Source organism: Mustela erminea, chromosome 20, assembly GCF_009829155.1.
Source record: "Mustela erminea isolate mMusErm1 chromosome 20, mMusErm1.Pri, whole genome shotgun sequence".
Lineage (NCBI taxonomy): Eukaryota > Metazoa > Chordata > Mammalia > Carnivora > Mustelidae > Mustela > Mustela erminea.
In genome coordinates, this window is record NC_045633.1 from 32756958 (window position 1) to 32777646 (window position 20689).

Genomic DNA, 20689 nt, shown 5'->3' on the forward strand with positions numbered 1-20689 from the left:
TGTAAAAAGCCGTGGTACACATTTCGTTGCAGGCTCAAGAAACAATGAACAAAGTGGGAAAGGGAGAACGAACAAGTTCTACGACGTGGCAGCTTCTCCGGAGAGAAGCCACCATTTTCCAGACAGGCACCGCCAAGCTTGGAAGGGACAGGAGGAAGAAACGAGTCATGGCATCCGTCTCGGGAAAAGCCAGAGGGGGGTTCCAGGGCCCTATGCACCTGCCTCACCACCAAGCGAAAGAAGCCAGCACAGGGCACCCCCCCCCGAAGGCTCACAGTGGCTCTGGGTGGGGTGCCCACACACCCCCACACTGGGGTGCCCCCACACACCCCCCAACCCTTCCCTCAGGACCCTGCGCACTTCCTCTGTGGGTCCGTGATTGCCGGTCAACCGCTGTCACCATGACAACAAAGAAAAAGAAAAAGGAAGGCTGATGGATGTTGGACACCCCCTAGAGAGACGGCACAACAACTTCAGGACTAATCCCCCTGCCCTGAGAAGGGGAACATTCATAGGGGCGGGGACAGGGCCATGGGGAGGCCTCCCAGGCTAGGGATGGCAATAAAGGCGTGTTTAGAGAAGACCATCAGTGTTCCCCAGCAAGGAGGGAAACACACTCAGAGCTTTGGGCACGGGTTCCCCTAGTCCTCTGGGATGCACAGCCCGCGGCCCCTGGTGTCTGAAACCTCCCAAGTGGCCAGGGCAGGGATGCGGGCCTGGAGTCATCTGCTCTGGAACAAAGCCATGGGCTCCAAGCCTTGGGGAGACTCGGCTTCCCTTGGGGCCTTTTGCCCTAGGGTCCTCCTGACCTGCCTTGCCCGCCACCCCATGCGCAAAGCCACAGAGGAAAGTTCTGGACCCTTGGTGGGGGGGACACTTGGTACCAGGCGGCCTTGTTTCTTGGGCCAACAGTGTTAGTCCCTCGGGGGAGAGGGATCACAAAACAAGGCGACTCCACCCCTCACCCACCTGCCCAGACACGGGGGAAGCGTGATGGGGAAGCGCTATGCTCATCTAAGGGGCAGGCAAGGGCTTTCCCAGATGGACCTCTCAAGGTCACCATCACCAAGTCAGCGCCCAGGCCCCTTCTCCCGCAGAGCTGTCCCCAAAAGAGGAAAATGTGGCCACTTGACCTAATGACCTCCTGGCCTGGGGTGTTCTCCCCAGCACTGATTTCTACACGTCCTGCTTGAACAAGGCCTCTCTTGCTCCCGGGGAAGGAGCAGGGACAGGTGATAAAACACAGCCTCAGTCTTGGCTGTCCCTGCCTCCCTCCTCAATGACCAGACGCATGAGTTGGGGGGACCCTGGGACAGGGCCCAGCCACAGCCCACGGATCCAGGCCTGGAGCCCAAGAACCCCTCCTAGTTGAGCACAGCCCTTCGCAGTCTCCAGAGGGCTCTCCCTCGCCTCATCCCTACTCACCCTTCGAGGTGGGACCTCAAACACTGGCGTCCGAGGGGCACGGGGGAGGGGACAAGCAAGGCCGGAAGTGACTCAGCCCAGGGGCCCTAACCCGCAGCACAGCTCCACGACCCACCCCCCAGCCCCGAACATGAGAACTATCATGGACCCAATGAATGAGCAAAAGGACAAATAAAATAAGAGGAAGTCAAGGCACCCATGGCCCATCTTGGGGTGCCCTTAACAGCAGCGCTCAGTGGGCACAGCCCTCCCCCTCGGCTTCAGCGAGCGCCCGCACACCATTCCTTGGCCTGCCCAGCGCCCCTGGACTGTCTTCCTCCTCCGGGGACGTCCCCCCCTTATGACCTAGCATCTTCCCTCTTCTCCCACGAAGCCGGCCGGGCCCCCGCAGCCTCCCTCACAGAAGAGGTTTCATCACGTGACCTGGGCTCCAACAGCCATACACCTGCTGGACTCGGGGTGGGCAGGGCTGGCCCAGGAGGCTACCCATTCCGGCTAGTGGGAGGCAGCTCTGTGACTAGGGTGGGAGCCCAAGTGTGCCCCCCCTGCCCCACGGTAGTTCTCCCGTAGGGTATGCTGTGAGATTTGCCATGGGACTTGGGTCCCCGCTCCTGGCTCTGGTGCATTCTGGCTTTTTCAAAGTCTGAGCAGAGGCTGCTTTGGATCCTGAGGTCGGCTCCATGGCTATGGGGCATGGCTCTCCCCTCTGGGCCTCTGCCTATCCACACCCCTAACCACCTCTGCTAACTCCCTAGCATCCTTTCACTCAGCCTCTCGTGATCTTTTTCTGGAAGCTTCCAGCCCCACAGCCTCTGGGCTAGGTGCCTCCTCTGTGCTCCCAGAACTCCCAGGGCGACATCTGACAATGCCCTTCCACGCTGTTCCATGGACACATGTTCTGTGTCTCTACTGGGTGGCGACCCCTGGAGGTCAGGGGTCACATCTGGTCCGCTCGGAGCGCTCAGTGCTCTGGGCATACAGGAGATTTTCTGGGAACGTTTGCTGAGTGACTGAGCGCAGGGTGGGAAAGGCCAGAATTCTCGGGGCTCTGTGAACGCCGGGAGAGGGAAAAGCAGTTACAGCCTGGCCCTGGGGCGTGGTGGGCACACCCACCCCTACCTGCACCCCCCAGGCCAGTGATCACCGGCTCCAGCTCGCATCTGTGCAAGGGGAATTGGTAGGGCTGGTCAGGGGCTGCCGCTCCATCTACTGTGGGTTTCCTAGCAAATCCAATGGAAAACTACTTCCCAGGAAATAAATCTGGAGTTACCGACCGGCTTCAAGGTCTCTCTATCCCACCCTGATTTGTATCCTGGAGATTTAATCCTCTCCATTTGTCAGGGACGCTTGCTGTGTGGATGTCCAGGCGCGTGGCAGCAAGAGGGGTTTCCTGAGGGGCGTTGGGCAGAAGTCAAGGGCATCCCTTTGGACACAGGACATTCCTGAGGAGCTGCTCAGAGGCCACGAGGCTACTCTACTGCACCACCCAGGCCACCACGGTCAGCACAAGCCTCAAAGGGCCAGGGGTCTCTGCCTCTCTGGGTCATGGTCAACGGAGACTCACATCCTAGTGTTACCAGCTGAGGTCAGAATGATCCACAGCCTGCCCCGGCCTGTGGATGGTTGGAAAATAGGAAATCCTTCCTCAAGATACCTGCAGAATCTTGTGGCAGGGGCAAGATGGGCCACATCCCACGGTTGCCCGTGACCCGGAGCCCTGCTTCGACTAAGGATCAGTTTGGATGGTCTAAGCTCCTCGCTCAAAATTCCTCCAGCCGCCCAGGTACAGAAGCCGCTTTCCCTAGTTTCCATCCCCAAACCCTCTCATACCAGGGATTTGTGTGGGTAGAAGGCTAACGGACATCTGGAGAGGCCGAAAGATCTGCTTTGCAATTGTAGGAGCCTCATTACAATCCTTCTCCCTAGATGTCTCTCTGCCATCTCTGCCTTGGCCTCCCCCCCCCTTCCTTCCTCCCCTTGTCCCTCAAATCCTGCCTACTGTCAAAGCAGAACAGTCCAGCCCCTGTCATCCCCTTTCCTCCCCTGGAGAGGCTGATCGATTTTCTTGAACAAGGAGTATTTGCTTCTAAGGGGGAATTTGGTACCAGTTCTCAAGACGGTGGATTTTCAGCCCTTTGGACAGGATCACCTTCACACCCAACCCAGTTCCTGGTACCTCTTGCCTTCCAGGGACCCAGAACTGAATGGGGCACAGAAGCAGGGCCAGGGGGCAAGCCCTAAGGGTTCACCATGGCAGAACAGGTTGGAAGATACTGAGAGGAGGGGAGCACGATGCATACGGACGAAGACGGATGAAGGGCAGCTCCCTCCAGGTGGAGGAACCAGAGAAGGCTTCACCAGAGACATGATGGGAAAGATGGCCTTGAAGCAGTTCCGTGATGGCGAGAGGCAGCTGGACCGGGAGTCCTCATCAGCACGTCTCTAGGACGCCCTTCTCAGGCTGGTACTGTCATCATTGGTTGTCATGTCTGCCTCCTCCATCAGACTGGGAGCTCTGGAAAGGGATCCCCCTTCCAGGGCCAAGGTAGGGCGAGGTAGTCTGTAATTAACCACCATGCCCCCTGGTTGCCAAGTCAACCAACCTCAGTCCCGGGAGGAAGGAAGAAAGGAAGGTGAGTAGGGGTGGGAGCTGTGGCGGCATCTTGAGTCCAGGGGTGCCCGCAGCCACAGGCCCCCTGATGCTGTAGCCAAGAGGAGAGGCAAGCTGGCCAGACCCGCCTCCAACACGCAGCGGAGCACGCGATCACGTCGCACTGAAGGTGGGCAGGCTGTGGGGCCGTAGGTCCTCGGGTCACTCCTAGGAAGGGCCTTTTCCATCTAGTGCCATGACCCACCAGCCGTGTCCCCTTGCAATGCCAAGGGCCATGAGCTCACGTGTGCCCAGCGATCTACAGCTAGGAAGATGTCTGACAGCCCATGAGCTCGGTGCAGTCAAGGTATGGACCCCACACATTAACCAGAACCCCTGGAGGGTTGAGGGAGAAGACGGATCCCAAACACTTGGTAAGCCTGAGGCACAGTGCACCATGTGGGATTAGAGCGGGCCCTCCAGGCCCCTGGGTGGCCCTGTTCTAGGAGCTTCCAGAGCTCAGAGAGCGGGCAGCAGGGGGCATGGTGGTTAATTACAGACTACCTCGCATTGTTCTCTGATTGCTGTTTCACTCCTTACCTGCACTGGCTCCTCGAGCCCAGAGCATGTACCCTCTGCATCTTCTCTGCGCCCACCGCCCCCGGGGACCCTGGGTCCTCAGCACCCCTTCTAAAGCAGCAGGGGCGGGTGATTCCTCGACACGCATTAGAATCACCCAGAAAGGTTGATAAACCGCTGATACCCGGACCCCACCTGCAAGGAGACTGATTTAACTGGTCTGCGGCACCTGTACCTTATTAAACAAACATACGATCCAAGGGTGCCTGGAGGGCTGCGACCCTCGGCGGCAGCGTCTCGTGCAGCACAAGCCAGGGCCCACAGGAAGCTTGTATTCGAGAGGAAGACGGGCTCTGGGTCCTCAGTTTTGCTCGCCTGTCCTGGTGGCTTCGGTTCCCCACTGCGGCATACGACGCCCGGATCTCGGCATCCAGCCGGGAGAGGCTTTCGGCTCCAAAATCCAAGCCCACGGGGACAGCTGCGCTCAGCACGGAGCTCCATCTGTCCTAGGACCCCGCCGTCCCGCTGAACAGCTGGATTAGTCATATGCTCGAGACTACCAGCGACGGGCAGCCAACTTGAACGAGCCTAGTGCGTGGGAGGATTTGCGGGAATCATCTGCCGCCACCCGGGCTTCACCAGCGGGCCCGGGGAGCAGTGGGCTCTAGCATTCACAGGTCTCTCCGCACTGAAATCGCCCCGGAAGTGGGAGGGGGCGGGGAGGACTCTGATTGGTCCGGTCAAGCGCCCACACTCCGCCCCCTCGGCGGAAGCCGGAAGTGCGGGCAGGGGCGCATGCACACGAGCTCAGAGACGCAGGAGCAGAGCCTCGCGTCCCAAGCATCCCTACCCCCCCAGACACCGAGCATTTGCAGCATCAGAGGAACGACCGCAGCAGCGACAAACTCCCGAGAAGGCATTGTGCACTGAGGGTATTTGTAAGAAATAGATGTCGCCCTCGAAGGGGTGCTGGAAGAAATTGAACAAGGGGACTGGCTACAAGGGCGAGGGCTCAGAGGACCAACGCGGGATCCGCCGGTCGTCTGCCCCCCTTCTCCAGGCACGGAGGGCACCGGGAGGAAGCAGCATTGCACAGCGTCGCCCAGCCGATGCCTGCCTCCGTGGGATGGATCCAGCCACTGGCACACTTGGAAGAGTGGGCTTTGAGGGGGAGACCCCAACCCCAATCTCTGTCCTGTAATCTGCTGCTCTGCTCTCTCATTGGCTGAGCATACCTGGAAGCCAGAGAGAGCCCGAGGGATGCAATCCACCAGCGGTCAGCCTTCTAGGCACAGAGCAGGTGGGAAGCATGGAGAACACATTTGCAGGAATGAATATGAAACACTGGGTACCCTGAAGAGCTGCCCAGGTGGAATCTACCCTCACCTTTGCTTCCCCCATTGGATCCCCCCACCCCCGTTCCCATCAGCAAGGCCTACCGAGTCACCTCCGAAACGTCTCTGGAATCTGGCCTCTCTGTCTTCATTCTCTCTCCCCTGGACTTTGGCAAATTCTCTTCTCCCCTGGCTTCTCCGTGTCCAGTAGAATCCACCCACCAAGATGCCATGGACTTGACCCATGGCCCTTCCCCGTGGGAAACCCTTCCAGGACCCCGCCCCACCCCCACCCCTGGCTGCCTTTGGGGTAACAGGCAGACCCACCCTGTGTGTTCCAGCTGGGTTGGAGTGAAACCAGCAAGGCTGGTGACAATCTGGCTAAGAAATTAGAACTCTTCCTTCAGCCCTGAAGGAGTTCTGAAAGCAAGATTTCATTGTCCTTGTTGTTAACTTCTCATTCGAAATAATTTCATACTTTCTAAGAAGTTGCAAAAGTGGTACAAAGAATCCCCATCTACTCTATCCAGATCCACTAAATGTCAACACAGGCCACAGGACAATGATAAAAATCAAAAAATACTAGTACCTAATCAATAGACCTTATTTGCATTTCCCGGGTGGTTGCCCTAGTGTCTTTTTTTCTGGTCCGGGATTCAACCTAGGGCCACCTTGCTTTCAGTCATCACAAGTGTCCTGTCTTCTCTCAGCCAGAACAGTCCTTCCCTTTGGCTTTCACGACCTTGACACTTTTGTGTCCATACTGGCCACTTTTTTCTAGCGCACCCCTCTATTTGGCTTTTCTGGATGTCTCCTCACCATTCAATCCAGGGTATGCATTTGGGGTAAAAATGCCACAAAAGGCAGGTTTTATCTTTCTGAGTGCTTTATATGAGGGGGCGCACAACGTCAGCTCACCCCAATATGGTTGATATTAACGTGACCCGTTTGATGTAGATGCTGCCTGCCAAGTTCCCCCAGTGTAAAGTTGTTATTGTCCCCTTACCAGTAAGTGTCCTGTAGGGAGGGTACTTTAAAACTGGAAATGTCCCATTTCTTGTATACACTCTGCCCACCAATTTTAACACCTGCTTAGGATTCTCGCTGGAAACGATCTCTACCCCGGCATTTGCCAAGTGGTGGTTCTCAAGCCAATCGCTCCTTACACATTTACTCATTAGAATTCCATTGTCAGGAAAAGAAAAGCAGGGTCCCACCCAACAGGGGATGGTCGCCAGGAATCATAGCAGCTCACCTGATATATTGCAAATCATATACTTGATAAGGAACTTCATCTGGAAGTGTGTTTTATATATAATATTATACATATATATGTATTATGTGTGTGTATGTATATATATATACATATATATATATATGTATAATACATAAAACCCTTACAACTCAATAATAAAAAGACGACCGAGCCGTAAAATACACGGACAAGGGATCAGAATCAATGTTTCTCTAAAAGAAAGACTTACAAATGACCAATAAGTACACAAAAACATGTTCCACATAATGACTAGGGGAACATAAATCAGAACCCCTGTGAAATGTCACTTCACCCACTAGGATGGATGTGTAATAAAAGAAACAGATTTTGGGGGCGCCTGGGTGGCTTGGTCAGTTACGTGTCTGCCTTCAGCTCAGGTTATGATCCCAGGGTCCTGGGATCAAGCCCTGCGTCGGGCTCCCTGCTCAGCGGGGAGCCTGCTTCTCTCTCTCCCACTTCCCCCCCTGCTTGTACTCGCTCTTCCTTTCTCTCTCTCTCTGTCAAATAAATGGATAAAATCTTAAGGAAGGAAGGAAGGAAGGGGGGAGGGAGGAAGGAAGACCAAAAGGAAGAAAGAAAGAGACTCTAACGAGTGTTGGTGAGGCTGTGGACACCAGATCCCTCTCTTGCCGCTGGTAGGAATGGAAATTGGTGCAGCTGCTTTGGAAACCAATCTGGCCTTTCCCCAAAAGGTTAAATATGGAGTTACCATGGGACCTAGCTCCTCCCCAAGCAGGTGGATACCCCAAGAGAAAGGGCAGCCTCTGTGCACACGAAAACTCGCACGCAAGCATCGTAGCAACATTGTCCGTGCCCAGAAGTGGCCCAAATCCAGTGCCCAGCCAGTGACAAGTGCCTAAAAAGTGACCAAGCCACATGGTACGCTATTATCGGGGAACACAAAGGAATGATGTACGGATACACGCGACATCACCGGTGACCCTTGCCAACACCATGCTAAGCAGAAGCAGCCTGACCCAAAGAACCCCGTGCTAGATGACCCCATCTACAAAAATCCAGAATAAGCAAATTTACTAGTCTGCAGAAAGCAGACTAGTGGTTGCTACAGGCTATATGGCAGGGGAGAGAATGTAAAAGGGACTGCTCACGGGCACGGGGTCTCTTTTGAGGGTGCTAAAAATGTCCTAAAATTGCAGTGATGATCACACGACCCCATGAATATACTAAAAACCATTAAATTATACATCTCAAATGGGTGGATTTCATGGCATGTGAATTATATCTCAATAAAGCCGTTATCACACACACACACACACACACACACACCAGCAATGACCTCCTTAGAGCTTCGGGGGAGTGGAAAGCCCCCACGTCCCCACTCAGCCCAGCGCCCTGCTTTCCTGCCCCCAGGGCTCTTTGTTTCTTTTTGTCATGGTCGTCGTTGTCGTTGTTTTAAGATTTTATTTATTCATTTGAGACAGAGAGATACAGAGAGAGAGCATGAGCAGGGGGAGAGGAAGAGGTAAGGGAGAAGCAGACTCTCTGCTGAGCCGGGAGCCCGACACGGACGTGGGCTGCATCCCAGGACCCAGAGATCACGACCTGAGCCGAAAACAGACCCTTAACCATCTGAGCCACCGGGTCCCCCCCTCAACCCCCACACAGCTGCTCTTTGCAGGCAAAGGTGCTCCCACCCAAGGAGCCAGCAGAAAAACGACATTCTCTCTCGTGCCAGGCAAACCCGGCGCCCACTCGACAGGGTTTCCCGTGATTAAGACCCGGCGGGTTCCCGGCTGCATTTTGACCAGCTGTCTCTCTCTACTCCCCAGTGAACTATCCCGAGCCAGGCTGTGGTTTTGCGACTTGAGGCCCAAAGCCATGAATCAACGTAATCTACTTATCAAGACCAAAGGCTGTGGTCACTGTGCCCAGAGAAGGAACAACGTGTATTTCTCTGCACCTTTGAGTCAGAGGGCCGGGCCGCAGTCTGGTGCCCACTGGGGAGCTGTTCCCCGCAGGTCGCGCTGGACTCAGCACACCCCGCCCGGGGCATAACTTTCCAGCCACCATCACGGCTGTACCATTTGGAGCCTGATAGTCTGAGTCCCCACTTGTTGCTTCTGTGACTTTGGTGGCTTTGGCAGGCCCGGCCAGGCCTAGGCTGTGTCCCCTGGCTGTGGCTTTCTTGCTCCCCTTGACATTAGGTTCTAAAACACAATCCCTATGGGGGGTGGGGGTGGGGAGTGGGACAAGGGGGTTACAAGTAAAAGCTCCCAGCCATAAAATAAATAAGTCCCCCACGTACAGCACGGGGCCTTTGGTTAATAATACCGTATTGCATATTTGAAAGACGCTAAGAGAGTAGAACTTACGAGAGAAAAACTTTTGTAACTACGCTTGCCAACCACACTGGCTCCGTTGCAACTTCTCCAAGTCCCCTCGTCCCCTCCAGCCTCCGGGCGCCTGGACAACCTTCCCGCCTGCTTTTCACACACCTACTTGGTTAGGTCACACCACCTTCTAGAACATCTTCCCTCAGTGCCCCAGGACGCTCGCGCCTTTCTTTCCAGCTCTGGTCGGCGTCGCCAAACTTGTCATGATGGTTGGATTAATGCGTGTCTTCCCTCCGCAGCCCGGGCACCCCCTGAAGGCGGAGGCCTCTCTGGTTCACTCATGTTGACCCCCAACCCGGCCTCCTTCCCATGGTTGGCCTGGGGCCTGGCACACGGCAGACATCCCAAAAGCCTTGTAGATGGAAAAAATAAATAAATAAATAAATAAATAAAGGAATGCTGTCCTGAAGACTCATTGGAACCCATTCCTGGGTTCAGCAGCCTGAATTATCCCATTCTCCCCAAACGTCAATCAGGTCACGGCCCTCCTCTGCCTAGATCCCTCCCGGAGCTTTCCACTGGGATTGTAACCAGATCCGAAGTCCTTGCCTCGGTCTACGAGGGCTTGCAGGGGCCTCCTAGCTTCAGCTTCTCTCTTCTGTCATGAGGCCAAGCCCTGGAGGGTTCTAAGCAGAGAAGGGCTTTGCCTTCTAAACTGCCACTTTGACCTCTCTGGGCCCCTTGACCCCTGCAAGTGCATTTCCGTCTCTGCATTGGAAGGTGGGGGCTGGGAGGGGTGGGCCAATCAGAAAGGAGGGCCAGCATTGGGCACAGAGCAAGAGCAGAAGAACCAGCTACCAGCCTCCCAGGGGCTTGTGTCCTACCCCCTCCCCCCCCCCCCCCCCACTCCACAAACCACCCCGGCCCCGCCTCCTAGAGCACAGCAAGAAGGGGAGGGGGCGCTGCCCTGCCCTGTGCGGAGAAGTGTTCTATCACTGACCCCGTGTCGCCCCAGCAGCACACAGTGATAATATGTGCCAAGCAAACTCTAGATCGATGTCATTATTGTTATGAAATCTACAGATGACGCAGCCCCTTCCCGCCTGCAAGTGGGAAGGACCGCAGACCACTTCCTGCCCCGCCCCCAGTCCCCCTTGGCACATCACTGTGCCCACCGTGGCTTTCTATCCCGGTCAGGTGTAGGAGAAGGGAGGGCACAACCTCGAGTTCACAGCTTAGGGGTTCCCTGATACAGGCGTGGATTTTCTGTCCCTCCATGTGGCCAGGCGGGCGCGGGAAGGAGAGGAGAGGAGGGGCTAGGCAGTTCTGACGCCGCCACGGGCTTTCTGGATCGGAGCTCCGGGAGGGCAAGGCGTCCACTTTGGAGCTGCTGGCTTCCTCTGAGAGAAGCGTGGGGATTCTAGATCCTTCCTTCAAGCCTGCATAGCGGTGGGGCTGCTGGGGGGGGGCGGTCCCCGGCCGGCACTGCTGCTGGTGGGGGGCGAGAGCAGAATAGGAAAGCCTCTGAATGTTCTTCCCGGTTCTTCCCTGCGCCGGCATTCCCCTTGCCCTGATCCACGCATATCTTACTCCCCTATCAGGGAGGCTGACTTCTCTGCATTTTTTGGATGAGTAAACTGGGGCAAAGTTACAGCCCCGGGAAGCCAGCTGGTCACACTCCAGTGGCGAGCGCCCTTCTGTGCTTCTGTCCCCCCAGAAGCAGAGCAGAAATAAATGGGGAGAAGAGGCAGGATCGGGGCGCTGTTCTCAGAAAGGATGGGACAAGGTCCTGCATGGTGACGGGTCAGGCAGTGGATTATAAGGATTGTTGTGAATTGTAAAATTTCGGCAGGAGCACCAGGGAAGGAAACACCGGCCAAGTGGGCAGAGGAACCCTGGCCAGGAAAGCAGCCTTCCGTTCCAGGTTCTGCAGGGGGGACTCAGACAGATTCGGCTGCTCAGATCCAGCCCTCGTTAGGGGCCCGCTGCCCATCCCAGACTTGAGCACGCACACCATGATGCGTTCTGTCCTCACCACCACTCTCGGGGGGGTGGGGAGCACTAAGGACGCCCATTTCACAGATGATAAAACTGAGTCTCCAAGCAAGGCAGGAACTTGTGTAAGAAAACCAGGAGCTCGGCCTTCTAGCCCAGGGCTGTTTTCAGGGAGATGGGAAGCCTGATCTCCCCAGCCCACTCCCACCTCCCACCCTGCACAGGACCCCCCTGGGGCTTCCCCACTTCCCTGCTGGTGGCTGGTTCCTGCCAGAGGAATCCAGGGACATTCCTGCCATCGACCCCGACCCTGAATATTTTGTAAGAAGGGAATGGTCTGCAACTTTGGGCCCAACATGAAGGACATTAGTAGGTGTTAGAAAAATAGTAACGTGTGTAATGAAGTCTTGGAATCTCGCGGGCCGGAGATCTTCATTTCACTCTCTGACAATCCCGTAGCTAACAAATCAAAGAGGGTGGCCAGGGCTAGAAGGGCTGCATGGAAATACCAAGAGGCCAGGGAGGGACTACAATGGCCCTTGGCCTCTCCTCCTTATCTCTGGCTTCCTGAGCTTTCTGAGCGGGATAACTTGCTCTACCAGGCAGACCTAGAATCTGGGATAGCCCCAGGAGGGGAGAGTCAGGGTTCTGGATGGACAGATCAGCCTCAGGCTCTCCACCAGTGGATACACCCTCCCCTCGAAGCCTCCTCTCGAAATTTCATCGGCTCTGAACTATATTCCCAGCTGACCGAGCCTCCCCCTGTCCCTTTTCACTATAAACCCGAGTCCTCGAGGCAGGGATTTGGGCCCAGAGAGCAGAAGAGACTTGTCTAGAAGCTCACCTTAAATTCTCTGTCTCCAAGCCCCAACATGTTTGGTCTGTGCCTCAAAGGTACATTTACAATCTTCTCGTGTGGGCATTTGAATTCCATCCCACTGGCCCACCCAGAATCCGAGCTCGGGGAAGGCAAGGCCTTTGGGCTGGGCCTAATTTTTGCATGCCAGAACGCTAGCTCAGGGCCAGGCCACAGAAGGAAAGAAGAAAGTGGGGAGCAGAGGGGAGGTGGGATGCCTCCTGAATGAGGCAGGCGGCCTCATTCAGGACCCGTGATCTTGACCTGATGCGGCCACCGGACGATGGGAAGGGCCCCCCAGCTGATGTTTATTTGAGCACCTCCCATCAGCTCCGCATAGACACTGAAGTGACAGCCGAGAACAATGCAAAGTCCCCATTCTCGTGGCGCTTCCCTGCCAGAACATTCCAAGGCCACAGCAGGTAGGATTTGGGGATGCAAGTGACAGAACCCATAGGAGATGAGCTTAACCCAAAATGGAAAACTTATCGATCGACTCCAGTGACCTAAGTGGAGGCCAGGCAGGGGAGGCGCTGGCCTCTCGGCCCTCCGGGGGCAGGGCCCAGCACGCCTCTGGCTCTGCGGCCTGTCGCTGCCTCCCTCCACGGGCCAGCCCCGTTTGCTTTCACCGCGGACCTCTCTCTCCCCCGGGCAGTTTCAGGCTCACTTCTTCAAACTCCGGCACCAGAACACAGAAGAAGTTTTGTTCTCCCCACTCTAGATGGTAAAGCCCCCAGGGAAGGATTGTGATAGGCCTCATCTGTGTCCGGTGACTACCACTTGGCCCAGTCCTGATGGCCGGAGAATTGGGTCCATTAGAAGAAACAAGGAAAACGGTGTAGGGCGGACCGACTGTCTACCACCCACCGATGCAACTGAGTTTGTGGCTCCCATGGGCTCTGCAGAGGAAGGTGTCTTTGTCCCTCCCGGCTGCTGCCACGAAAACACCAGAGACTAAAAGGCTGATACACCACAGAAACTCATGTCTCATAGTTCTGGAGGCTGGGAAGGCCAAGGTCAAGGCTCCGCCAGATTTGGTGTCCGGTGAGAGCTCTCTTCCTAGTTCATAACCCCCTTCTTGATGACAGAAAGGGCCAAGGGAGCTCCCTGGGGGCTCTTTTATGAGAACACTAGTCCCATTCAAAGGGCTCTAATCACCTCCCTAAGGCCCCACCTCCCAACACCATTACAAACCGGGCGTTAGGATGTGACACACAAGTTTAGGGGGGGGACACAGACATTCAGATCACAGCAGAGGCCAAAAAGAAAGAGCAAGTACTAGGGAACCCGTCTCACTCCCACTCGGATCAGAACCCCAGGGCTGTTCATGTTCACATAGGAAGGCTTAGAGGAACGATATCACCCACCCAGATGGGTGCCCTAAAGCACCCCTGAGAAGCTGGAAATAGGAGCTGTGATTATCCTATTTACTGAGTGCTGGACACTCTCTAAATATCAGGGAGGAATTGCTTCCCCACCCCCGAAGTTTCCTTTGAGGGTGTGGGGTGCCCCCTATTGACTTCCTGCTCCCCATCCCACTTCTTCCCCGGGGAGGAGAATGGGCTGCCTGAATTGGTAGAGTTTGGAGAAGGAAGTGATCATGCCCAGCTCTGTCCCTTCTGGGCAAGCTCCTTTCCAATCGGCCGCCCTCAGAGAGGGTCCAACTCCAGCAAGAGTCCGTGTCCACTCCGTTCTGAACATGGGAAGAGAAGAGAATGTATTTATTGGCCTCCCCAGACCCCCAGCGACACGTTCGTTGTCCTTACCCAACAATTCAGCAGGGTGAGTCTTGTTACTGCTGTTCCCATGTTAAGGACAGGGACACAGAGACTAAGACCCCCCCTCCCGCCCACCCACCGGTCAGGGACAGGGCCGGGGCTCAGAAGCTGGTGTCCCAGGCATATAGCCAGTGTCTCGGGCCTCCCTAGAGCTCAGGCTTGGTGACTCCAGGTGTAGTGCTCTCTCTGGGGCCCCGGGTCATCTCCATTCACAGAACAGGCCTCAGAGAAGGCCCTCAGGGGTGTCACCACCGCCTTCTGGAAGCTTGTAGTGAAAAACAGACACGTCAACGGAGCTCTCAGGAGAACGGGACTGCAGGAGATGCCGTGTTCAGCCTTGTGTGAAAACGGGCTTCCGTTTTCATGACCCTATGTACTTCCCAGGGTTAGTATGTGAGCCTTCCGTATGAAAGTTGACATAGAATGCTGAGAACCAGGCATGGAGGGCGTGCAGAAAATGCTCGATGACCGTCTGCGTGACCTTAGACCAGCCGCCTGCCCTGTGTGAGCCGTGGCTCCTTTCCCTCCATCACGGCCACGGTGGTGGCAAGCCAGTGCACGAGGCAGTCAAAGGAGGGTCTTAGGAGAAGGGCACGGAGAACTTCTGCAACGTGTCCAGCTCGAGGCAACAGCAGAGGGCTGGGATTCTCTCTGCCACCCCCCGGAAGCCCCAGCGAACGCTCCCCGATTCCTGACCCTAAACCTGTAGTGGCCTGACTCACGGAGGGCCAGATGGCCGCAGCCTGGCGTGAAAGGGCGATTCTGGAGGACGGAGCCCTGTGCCCTGGGCTTGGTACTTTGTGTCACCATTCCTCGGCCTGGGCACACCAGCTTCCCACCGCCCCCCACCCCCCGTTTCCCCAAACCAGTGCAGGACACAGTGCAGGGGAGGGCCTGCATGAACAGCTGTGCAGGCAGAACACGAGTGAGCATGTCCTTGAGTTCGAACCACTAATATTTACGGAGATTCCCCCCGACCCAGGCGTTATGAATTGCAAAGGGAGTAGAAATTGTCCCCTTCCTGTCCTCATGGAGCCTTCCGTCCACAGAGACGCAGGACTGGTCATGGAGGCCCTGGGGACGGTGGCACAGAGTTCAGGTTTTACCTTAAATCTCACTGAAAGCTGTAAGGAGTTCTCTGCAGGGAGAGACGCAACCTGAGGGGCATTTCGGCTGCTCTGGCTGTTGCCTAGAGGGAGGGTGGAAGGCATAGCCCGTGCCGTAGCTGCTCCGGGTGTCCAGATGCTGGGCTGTGGCGACTGAGACCAGGGTGGTGGCTGTGCAGTTGAGGGGCGCGGGTGCCCACACCATGTGATTCTCCATCGGGGCCCAACGGCGAGAAAAAGAAAGGAATTTCTCCTGAGCAGCGGGGAGGATGGTGGCGGTGTTTCTGGAGAGGAGAAACGGGCGGAGCTGAGCAGGGGACCTGGGGAGATGGGCTTCGCCTGGGGACGCACAGGCAGGGGTGCTGGGGGCAGCCGGGTACCCGGGCTGGTGCTCAGCGGTGAAGGCCGGAGGGCGAGGGAACAGAATGGGGGGCAGATGGGCGAGTGGGTTGTTGCTACAGCTGCTTGGAAGCAGCTCTTCGGGGTCCCTAGGTGGTGGGACCCCACATTGGGAGACCCGGCTGGCCCCACCCCCCACCTTCCTGCAGTTTGGGGGACAGAGGAAGCTCGGGCAGGAAGAGGGGATGGAGGCAGCGTGGGCCGACTCTGGAGAGGACAGAAGGACAGAGAAGTGGGGGAGAGAGTGCGGCCTGGACGCCCCTTCCTCTGTCTGTTGTCACGGCTGCCCAGGCCGAACAGAGTCACTGGCCACCTCCACCTCCAGGGGAGGCCAACTTGCTGTCAGGGACAGGTATGGAACTCGGTGACCAGGTCCTGGCCCCGGGGACCCTCCTCTCTGTCACCTTCCCTCCTACTGAATGCTCAGCCTTCCTCCGCTGTCCATGACCCCAGACAGCCGGCAGTTTCCAGTCCCCGCACTAGACGGTGAGGAGTTGAGGACACGCAGTGTCTAGGCAACTCCTCCATCTTTCAAGCTTCCGGCCGTGCATACTGGGTGTTTAATCAACATACTGGGTGCATTGAATTAAAAGTGCTTGATTCAGGGGCGCCTGGGTGGCTCCGTCGGTTAAGCATCTCCCCCCCCCCCCCCCCCCGCTCAGGTCATGATCCCAGGGTCCTAGGATCGAGCCCCTCATCAGGCTCCCTGATCATCGGGAGGCCTATTTCTCTCTCTCCTCTGCCCCTCCCCCTTGCTTGTGCTCCCTCTCTCTCAAATAAATAAAATCTTTAAAAAAAAAAAAAGTGCTTGATTCGTATTTCTCAAGCTAGGATTGAGATCTCTCTGTCTCTGTCTCTGTGAGGAGATGCTCAGGGTAGAGGTAGGGGGAGTTCTTTAGGAGACCTAACCCTGCTCTTGATGATTGAGGGAGTATTCTCTCCCCAGGTTCCAGACAGCAAAAGGCACCAGCCAGGTTGTCCCCAGCGGCCTCTCTCCCAATCAGTCAGCCACGGCTGGCGAGAAGAGCAGGGACCTTTCCTCGGGCACTCACGGTGTGGCGGGCACTGGGGGTGGGGCACAGGCACGTCACCTGCATTAATCATGTCAGCCACTTCCCTCAGCATCCCCAGGACGTGGTTCGGGGGTACATCCAGAAGGTCTCAAGAAGGGCACTCAAGAGGGCCAAGTGATTTCCCAAGGACGTTCAGCAAGGTCAAGGTGGGCTTGCCTGCCCTCAGGGTCTCTGCTCCTGGTCCCTGTGCCTCCAGGCTCTCAGAAGTGACTCTGCAGAGGAACCTTGGCAGAAGCCAGAGGCTCACAAGAGGAATCAGCTTGACTCAGTGACTCCACTCCCTGGTACCCCCAGCCCTTGCCCAGGTGCACAGAGTTCTCTCCTCTGTGACTCCCCACCACCCCAGCCTGGGAGCCAAAGGCAGAGAGTCTCTCGCCCAGAGACAGAGAGACACAACCCTCACAGCATTGCCAGTAACGGTTTACCCACTTGGCTTCCTGTTAGGTTTTTTTCTTCCTTCCCCGTAGGGGTGTCTCTTATCTTAAGCCTCTTAGGGGGGGCTGTGCTGGGCTGTTTACCATTTGGTGACAGTTGGTGGCAGAACCAGCCTCTTGCGGAGAATGAGGAGGGGGAAAAGCAAGCCCAGGTGGGCCCTGGGTCCAGACTGGATGGGATAAACAGTCCCCATACAGTCAATGTCAAAGGTGTGTCCAGCTGTCCTGCCAGAGTCAGGCTCCGTCTTCCAGACAGGGACAGTTGGGGCAGGTGGAAGTGATTCAGTTCGCCCCAAGCTCCCTCCAGCTGTGGGGAAGAGGCTGGGGGGTTGCAGATAACCCCCTAGAAGGGTAACCAAGACGTAGTTGGGTCTGCTGGGCTGAGAAGTTTGCTTTGGCCCCTGAATTGGGAGCTCTGGGTTCTTCATGAAAAATGCAAAGTAAGAGAATCCGTGACGGAAACTGACCCTTCGCCATTCTTTTTTTTTTGTTTTTTAAGATTTTATTTATTTATTTGACAGAGATCACAAGCAGGCAGAGAGGCAGGCAGAGAGAGAGAGAGGAGGAAGCAGGCTCCCCGCTGAGCAGAGAGCCCAATGCGGGGCTCGATCCCAGAACCCTGGGATCATGACCTGAGCCGAAGGCAGAAGCTTTAACCCACTGAGCCACCCAGGCGCCCCGCCCTTTGCCATTTTTTCACTTCCAGCAATCTTCCAGCAAAGAGGTCTTGATGCCCCGTGGTGTGAGCTCTGTCTGACCTGGTGGTCCTGTTCTAAAGAGAATCTCGCATCCTCCTAGGGAACCGCGAAGGTATAGCCCAGCCCCGGGCCTTGGGCCCCACACCACCCTGGGCCCCACCTTGCCCTTGTCAACCTGCCCAGAACGCTTGGCTGTGTAGGACCCTGTCCATACCTGCTCATCCCCACCCTGCCAGGCCCCAAAGCCCCAACCTCAGCTGTACCCAGGGTCCAAGTTCAAGGCTGACCCCATCTGACTAATCCTGAACCTCTCTGTCGGTTCCTCTCAACCTGTGCCATGTCTGGGCCACTTAAGGAACAGAGGCACAGAGTGAACAGAGAGGGAGAGCTCGCTTGGATTCAATCAGGAGAAATGATCCTACAGCAGCCAGGCACAGAGGGCCTGAGGCTGGACTGACCAAACTCTGACCAGTGATGGCAAAAGAAACTCTCTTACCTATTATCCAGAAACCGACTCCTACAGCCAGGTGAGGCTCAGAGAACCAGAGCCTTGGATCCCTGACTTATAGTGGAGATGCCACAAAACACAGGCAAATGGTCTAAATGGAATCCCACCCAGCCTAGGTGATCTAGGAAGGAAGTTGGCGCTGAAGAGGGCCGAGCCATCTCTCAGACACTGCCTCTGGTCATGGTCACGTTAAAGGTCAAGTGTACCGGAAAAAAGCAACACCTGAGGAGGAAGGAGAAATCGTGAGAACCCCAGCTGGCCGTCTTCATGGCCGTCCCTGGCGCCTGGCTGCCTCCCCTCCCCATACAGGCTGGGTAGCACTGCCCCAAAGCTGCTCAAAGGAGGGCTGGGAAACCAGGGCAAGAAGGAGACAGCAGCAAGGGCAGGGAGATTGGCGATCACAGACCACCACGGTGAAGACACACATGGGGACCGCATGTGTCCAGGGCTGTGGGTTACATGGAAACACCAAAGGGAAACTGACATGTGTGCAAGCCTCTGAAGTTATCCATTCCCCATTCATTCCTTCAACAAATATCTATCGAGCTGCTCCTAGGTATGTAGTCTAGGACAGAGATAAGAGTGCAGACTCTTGGACCAAATGGCCTGAGTTCAATCCCTGCTCTGTTTCTTTTTAAAATTGTTTTCTAATTGTGGTAAAACACACACAACACAGCACTTACCATCTTTACCGTGTTTAAGTGCACACTTGACCGTGATCCGTGCAGAGGGTCTGTCTGAGCTTCTGGCTCCATCTAACAATATTTTCCCAGTGCTTTCTGTCTCCTCATGGGCACGGGGACATAATGACATGGGCAGAAATCCTGGCCCTTGAGATTGCACCAGCTGTGTCTCTCCTGGGCAAAGTGAGGTCGTGTGTGTGTGTGTGTGTGTGTGTGTGTGTGTGTGTAGGGGGTCCCCAGGGAAGAGAGTCCCTGCGCTTCCCCTCAGTCTGCCTCCCTTTGAACATTGAGAAACTCAGGGACTCTTCTGGAAGCCTGAGTCAGCCTACAATGTGCTTTTACCCTGGAGTCAGGCGGGAATCCTGGGATGTGAGGGTGGGGAAGCTTGGTGGGGGGGGGGGAGCTCAAAGCGCCAGGGGCAGGGGGAGGCAGAGGGCTGGACCATTGGGGAAGGAAATCCCAGGGGAAAGGTGGACAGGTGGTGGGTATCAGGACAAAAGGGGCTCCACGGGGGATAGGAATGTTTGGGGCCTGTTTGGGGAGGGAGGGGTGTGTTGAAGACCCCAGAGGTTAGAATGGCTGGGAAGGAGAAGGTTGCAGTGGGTGAGCTCACCCCTAACCCTGAGGAGCAAAGGCCCCTTTCACTCCCCTGCCCCAGCCAAGCTGAGACTGCTCAGGAAGGTGGATCTGGCCCAGCTCAGGAGACAAACGCTCACCCAGAAGACGTCATTGGCTCTGGAATGTAGAGACAGGGCTGGGAATGCAATGACAGCAGCCCAGGAACCCGCAGGACATCATGAGGGCTCCTCCTGTTCCCCACCCAAGGGCTGGTCCCTCTCCCACCATCAGGGACGCGCAGAGAACGACCAATGACAAGCAAAGACTCTTGGAATGTCCCCCACCCCCAGGAAAAGCCCAGAAAATCCCGGCCCCTCGCTGTCCAGACTGGGAAACTGAGACTCGGAGAGGGTGCCCCTCCTCTCGGGTCCCCGCCCCGCGCTTGTCCCCTATCCGCCCGCGCCAGGCAGGGGGCGCCCTTCCCCGCCGCCGAGCCCCGCGGCCGCCCCGCGCCCCGCAGGTCCCCGAAGGAAAGCCCTCTTAAAGAGTTTTTCCTTTCGCGTGAACTCACCGCCTCCATCCAGCCGCGCGGTCTCAAAGGTGAACAGCACGTAAATGCGTTGCAGATGTGCTTCCTTCCATTTTTGGCTACCGCTGGGCGCCTGCGAGCGGCGGCGGCCGCCCCGGCGCGATCCAGGCCGCGTTTTCCGTCCCGCCCGCCAACTTTCTCAAGCTGTAGTTATTTGATAATGATTTTTTTTTTTTCCCCCAAACCTCTCCCAATAATTGTTATCCACCCCGCCCGGTGCAGTTCAGGTGATGGGCACAGACTGCAGACGCCTCCTCCTCCCGGAGCCCGGCCGGCGCCCAGGAGGGTGAGAAGGCACAGCCCAGGTACTTTGTGCAAAGCCAAGGTCAAGGTGTCTAGGTTAGCCTGGCCTGGCAGGGAAGAAGCCCCCAGCCGCCACCATAACCCCACGAGGCTTCCCCCCACTCCTACACCAACACCAGGCCACCTCCCCAAAGCCCACTCTCCAGGGGTCCTGGCTGTCTGATGGATGACTGAACAGAGAGGGTATGCTGGGCGATGAGCACCATACTGC

At 56.4% G+C, this 20689-nt stretch overlaps 1 long non-coding RNA gene across 2 annotated transcripts; it reads right to left on the reverse strand.

Moving 5' to 3' along the window:
* Positions 1-13303: 13303 nt before the first annotated feature.
* Positions 13304-19980, reverse strand: LOC116581190. 2 transcript variants are annotated; one of them, XR_004281941.1, is made up of 4 exons: positions 19029-19980; positions 18334-18567; positions 15234-15517; positions 13304-14042 (listed from the first exon to the last, which is right to left on the reverse strand). It is a non-coding gene; the product is annotated as an uncharacterized LOC116581190 (long non-coding RNA). The 2 variants fall into 2 exon arrangements; XR_004281939.1 differs by having other exon boundaries at positions 18334-19980.
* Positions 19981-20689: the final 709 nt, after the last annotated feature.